Raw genomic sequence first — 6,673 nt, forward strand, 5'->3', positions numbered from 1 at the left:
AATCGACGCGGAGATGACCGAGCAGATGGAGCTGAAGAGAAAATTGCTACTACGCTTGGCCGACCTGCAGGAGGCAGGCGGTGAGAAAGACGAACCGGAACGAACGGAGGATCGGGAGCGAGACACAGCGGTGGAACCGGTAGCAGCAGCAGTCATGGTGAACAGCGAACGGGCGTACGAACGAGTCGAGCCAGTCGGGGTTCAAAAGGTTGAGAACTTGTCGAAGTGGGGCGTACACTTCGACGGCGAGAAATCGGGCATGTCGGTCCATGCATTTTTGGAGAGGTTCGACGAGTTGAGCGGGCACGCGGTGTGACCAGTGCTCAACTCTTTCGCGATGCAGTTGATTTGTTTTCAGGAAAAGCGCTTTTGTGGTTTAGGTCGGTTAGGCGTTCGTTTGGTAGTTGGGATGAGTTGGTTAGGGAGTTAGAGTTGGAGTTTTTACCGTCCAATTACGACGACTTTTTGATGGACGAGATTAGGAGACGGACTCAGGGTACAAGTGAGTCCATAGGTGTATATGTCGCAGCGATGAAAATTATGTTTGGCAGATTGCAAGAGCCGTTGTCTGAAAGTAGGACGTTAGGAATTATTAGGGCGAGTCTTGTTCTGCGGCGGAATCAATTAGGCCCCTCACCGAGTTAACGAAGAAAAACCGAAAATTCGAGTGGAACGAAGATTGTGAAAGGAGCTTTAGGGAGGCGCAGGAATGCCTAGTGACAGCGCCGGTTTTGAGCCGTCCAGATTTTGAGAGGCCTTTCACAATCCAGAGAGACGCGCCTGATTTCGGTATAGGAGCAGTGTTGACCCAGAGGTTTGAGGACGGTGAGAGGTTTATAGCATATTTGGGTAGGCCCCTAAATAAAAACGAGAAGAATTACTCGACGACAGAGAAGGAGGGTCTAGCGGTCCTGTGGGCGGTTGAGATATTGCGACCATATGTTGAGGGCGCTAAGTTTATGGTTGTCACTGATCACTATTCCTTGGCGTGTATGTTAGCGTGTTAACTTGAATGAGAGCAATTAGGAATCAGCAGCCGGCAGAGTTTTGAAACTGGACGCTTATAGATGCCCGGGACTTTTTGACGCTGACTACTCGAACGGAATTGGCCTTTCCGGGATGTGCCTCAATGACTCGTCCTAAATGCCAGGTATTTGGAGGAAATCGTTCATCCTTAACTATTACTAATTCGTTAACCGTAATATTAGCGTTTCATTTCGCCACTTTGGATGTGACTGGTGATTGGACAGCCAGTCCGATGTCCATCTGTTCCAAAAACCGTGTTCCATCTTCTGCATTTCAATACATTGTTTGCTCAGTGACATTTTAACATCGTGGTAACCAGTAATTGCTAGAAGTAAGTCTCCTGTGATAAAATGTGCTGGTGTCAATACCATTAAATCATCTGGATCCGATGTTAATGGGCAGAGAGGTCTCGTATTTAGACATAGATAGCTCTTCACAAGTAAGTTTAGTTTGACGAAAAATCCCCCGGCTGAACCCTCCACGAGGGTGCCGACTAGTAATAAACACTACAATTTAGGTTCTGTACGATCAGAAATCAGTGCTATATGCTTAAGCTCTTCAATAGCTTAGTTAAATGGAAATGGCTTTTGATCGTGGCCTATTAAGGTAATGGACGAGCAAATCTCTTAAAAAAGCTTTGGGTTGGAACAAGGTGTTAGACGACCCGTGCTGATGTTCAGCCTGGCTGAGGACCCAGATTAACAAATAGCCCAGTCTCGAACGCAGTACTCCGGATACCTGGCGACCTCCGGTTCTATCAAGCCTTACCTGCGCACACGGACCTCTGGACCGGCGGACCTCCATTGTCGGACACTCGTAGGACCAAAAATTATGAGTTTAAATATTTCAAAAAACATTAAATTTACCAAGGAGGACGGTCCTCCAAAAAAACCGACATTGGTGGCTCCGATTAATGCTATAACCTCGGGCAGGGTATTGCTCAGACCGCCAGTGACAGGAGTTAGTGGGTGCTTAAGCGGTAGGGCTGGTCCTGCCTGGAGACAGAGGGGCGAGTAAAGTCCTGGTCAAACCGGTCTCCAACCAATTCACGGCTGGAGCTGCAGCGCAAGCTCCGCCTAGGGAAGTCAGGTCCCTAAACACACACACCGTAACTCAAGGGCGGTGTGCGGCACCTGCCTCAAGGATAACCCGGCAGGGTGCTGCTGATATTCCAAGCAGCTCAAGGGAAGCTGCAAATACAGGCCAGGGGGGTCGGCTAAACATGTCCGCCCCTCAAAGCAGGCCTATTATGATAAAAAAGCGGCCATGAGGGTCGTGAACAGGATCGGGGACCTTCTGACAGAGTAGCTTAAGGAGGAGCAGGTTAACTCATTGGAGGTAGTAGCCGGCAGCGATCTGCTGAACACGCAGGGGATAGGGCCGCCAAAAGACCGAAAACAGGCGGCCATAAATACCCCTCCTTCAGGGACGTAGTCAAGGGAAGCGGTGAGGTACTGGCCATCATCGACAGAGGGGAGGAGGAAGGGACTATCCCCAATGTGAAGTGGAGGTCGGTGGAGGAAGCGATCGCTGAAATCTACCTCCAAGTGCTAGAGGAAAATTTTGGACCTCCTCCTCTCTGCCATGATTCCGGATGGTATCAGGGTAGAGCTAAACTCATCGCCTGCAAGGACCTTAGGTTAGCCCAGCTCCACAGGATGGCCGTCAGTAAGGTAGGTGAAAGTTGGCCGGGAGCCAAGCTCGAGGCTGTCATCAAGGAAGATATTCCTAGCAGACCGAGGGCTATAGTTTGGATTCCGGCTAAACCCGCCGAGCCTGAAAAAATTGAGCGGATCTTTAGATCTTGCAAACAGGGCCTGCCAACTCACAATTGGAGGGTAGGGAGGATAGAGGAGCCGGCAGATTTTCCACTAGGTTTTTTCTAGGTGTTGATATACGGCAACAAAATCTGCGGGCTTGGGATGAAGGGCTTTAAGCTTATTGCCGCACAAAATGCAGGTAAGACTCGAGTTTGCATATTAGCAAGGAACAACTTAAACATCTTCCTGCGTCCACAGCTTAGTGACAGCAATCTGGTAGCGGAAAGCATTGAGATAGACAAAACCAGCTTTTGGGTAGCCTCTGCCTACATGGTCCATGACAAGGACGTGCCACCAGATGAGTTTCGGACATTGGCCAAAGAAGCAGCCTACAAGAATAAGCCACTGGCTGCCTCCTACGACGCTAATGCCCACATCTCGATGTGGGAGTACGGACATGAATGCTAGAGGTGAGTCGTTACGAGACTTCATTCTGGGAAATAAACTTAGTGTCTTGAATTTAGGCTCAGAGCCGACCTTTATAACAAAGAGTAGAGAGGAAGTTTTGGACATAACCCTGACTTCAGACATATATGCTTATAAAATCAAGAGATGGAGAGTACTGAATGAAAAGTTTTATTCTGACCATCAATATATTGAATTCGAAATAGATCTTAAGACCCCCCCAAAATAAGAGAGTTCAGAAATGTAATAAATACCAAATGGGAGGTTTATAACAATATATTAAGGACCTTACTGCCAAAGATACCTCCCCGAGACCCCGCCACGCAGGTGGAACTGGTTGGGCTGGTTAATCAGGTCACTAAAGCCATGAACAGTTCCTTTCAGCCGGATGTCCGGTTGTTCGATACAGGCGAAAAACCAAACCACCTTGGTGGTTGGAACAATTATCCCCGTTAAGTGAATCTAATAGGACAATATTCAATAAGGCCAAAGCCACAAGAGAAACAAAGGACTAGGAAGCCTATAAGGCTGATCTGAAAATATACAAAAAAGCAGTTAGAACTGCGAAACGTAAATCCTGGCAAAATTACTGCAAGGGATTTGAGGAAAAGACGGAAGCGGCCAGATTAGTAAGGATTCGCGCAAAGTCGCCATGCAACCTCGGATATCTCAAGGGTCAATGGAACGCATGGACTACGACGAGCGAGGAATCCTTAGGTCTCCTCGTGGATACACACTTCCCTGGAAACTAGCCGGAGGAACCTAACGACCCCACGAATGAAAGGGGGTCATCTGATCCGGGTAATCGACTATCGCGAAAATCGAATGGGCTATTAAGACTTTTGGTCCTTAGAAATCACCGCGACTTGATGGAATTCTCCCGGTAGAGCAGAAGCAATCACGGGGCATAATCTCTCCGTTCATTGCGGTTATTATAAGAAGCTGTCTCAACATGGGCTACATCCCGCTAGGCTGCAGAGAGACAAAAGTCTCCTTCATACCCAAGGCAGGTAGGTCCTCTCATACCAACGCTAAGGACTTCAGACCCATTAGTCTTACGTCTTTTCTTCTCAAAATTTTAGAGAGAATAGTGGATGATTATGTACGGAGCGTGATACCAAAAAGTAGGCTCTCCCCAGCGCAGCATGCCTATATGAAAGGCAAATCTACGGAAACCGCCTTGCACTCGCTCGTCGCGTTGGTGGAATAAAGTTGATCAGATAAAGAGTATGCTCTGGTTGCCTTTGTAGATATAGAAGCCGCCTTCAATAACATTAATGCAAGCGCCATAACGAGTGCCTTAGAAGAGCATGGAGTTGACAAGAACGTAGCGGTGCTGATTGAACCTATACTTGTCAGCAGGACGATAACCGCTAAGCTTGGCAACACCAAAATAAGCAGAAAGGTCGAGGTACTCTTCAGGGAGGCGTTCTCTCCCTTCTTCTCTGGAATTTGGCGGTGAACTCTCTGCTGGCGGCACTAGAGAGGACAGAATATGCTGACGACCTGGCAACTGTCGTTAAAGGCAAATACCCAAATACTCTACTGGAGATTTTGCGCTCTAACATGGAATAAAACCCGAGAAAACCGAAGCAATTTTCTTTACAAGGAAACATAGGCTTCCCATAGTCTCCCCACTAATATTTACAGGTGTGGAGATATCTTTGAAGAAGAATGTTAAGTATCTAGGACTCATATTTATTTATTTATTTATTCATTCAGTCTACAGGTTATCCTGACAGACTATTTCTAATTTAAAACAGTAAATAAACCTAATATAAATTAAGAAAAAGTGACAGTAAAATCTATTTGGTGCGCATAATTATTACTTACACGTATACTTCTAGCAATTGCTTCATTATAGCCATAATTAGTTCACAATCAATTTCATGATTCATTAAGTTGTAAACTAATACCAGTGCGAAGTAAGTTCTCCGGTCTTGTAAAGATTGTAAGCCAGGAAGTTTGCGTATTCCATTGTAGGGCGGCAGACCGCAAGGCCAGCTTAGTCTAAGCAAAGCCATCTCAGTAAAAGTCCTTTGAACTCTTTCAATTTTATACAATAGTCAAGGTGGCTCCTAACTAATGAGCAGTATCCTTGTACTGTGCTTAATGTGCAGGGATCCTTGAATTCTTTCGAATTACTTCTAATAAGTCCCATCACAGAAAATGCTTTAGGAACAATATAGTCGACATGTTTATTAAAAGTTAACTTCGTGTCAAAAATCACTCCAAGATCCTTAATTTCAGCAGTGTGTAGTGTAACAGTAAGTTTGTGGCACGGTCGAGTGGCACGTCGGCATGCTGGTGGTTCCTGGCATAGTTCATCGGTTGGGGTGGGCCTTTGTGTACTCGCCTTGCCTACGCTACACTAACAAAAAAAGTTCATGCCGAATAATTTATAAAGAAATACGCAAAAGAAAATAACTCGAAGACAAAAAGACAGCAGAAACGCAAAGTCCAGTCCTGTCAGGCAGAGTCTACCCACCCTCTTCGGCGTCCGGTCAACGCGAAACCATGGGCGTTGTGCTGACTCCCCTCATCGTTCAACACCCCCCTTAACCTGACTAAGTCCGTTGGTCAGTCATGCCGTCCTCCTCTTGCGCGCAAGCGCAATACACATACCAAAATTAATAACTTAGAGCCTCATTTTTGTAATAATACTCTCACCCGAATTTCATTTTTTTTCCTCCTTTATTAAAAATTCAACCTAGATACAAAGCCCTGAGCTCAACTTAAATTAAACTACCTTCGTATTACTCCTATCTCCTTTCCTGAGAGTACAGCGCAAATATCAAATTACTATTTACATATGTACATAAGTATCCATTCATAAGCATATGTACATACTTAAATAGGTATTATTAACAATAGAAAATCAATTAATTCCACAAAAAGAAACGAAGGTCCCCAACAGGGAATATGCAAAAAAAAACAAATATTATTTACTTAGGCAAATCCTAAACTTATTCCTGCAAAAAAAGCAATCTCGCTAAAACTGGTTTTTACTCGCAATCCTATGATTAAATTGTAACGTTTTTCCGTGTATCTATACAGGGTGTCCCAGAAGTAACCTGCCAAACTTGAGAAGAAGGCAGGTGGGGTGGGGAGCTCCCTGATAAGCAAACAATTTTCCAGTAAAAGTTTCACCGTTTTTGAAATATTAAAATTTTTTTGAATTAAAGAAAAATCGTGCCTTTTCATGTATTTTCTTTAACTGCATCTACAAATAAGGCTACACTTAGTAAATTTTTTATGCAAAACACTTCCAGATAGTTGCTTCTCCATATTCAAATGCAATGTAGTTAAAATATATTAAGGAACCATCATTTTTGATATTTTCTTCCCCTATCTCTGGTGAAAAAAATGTACTGGGCTATAACTTTACATTACATAAAAAAATTGCTCATTTAATAAAGATT

The sequence above is a fragment of the Rhagoletis pomonella genome, unplaced genomic scaffold, assembly GCF_013731165.1.
Source record: "Rhagoletis pomonella isolate Grant_MI unplaced genomic scaffold, Rhpom_1.0 Rhpom_scaffold_00184, whole genome shotgun sequence".
Lineage (NCBI taxonomy): Eukaryota > Metazoa > Arthropoda > Insecta > Diptera > Tephritidae > Rhagoletis > Rhagoletis pomonella.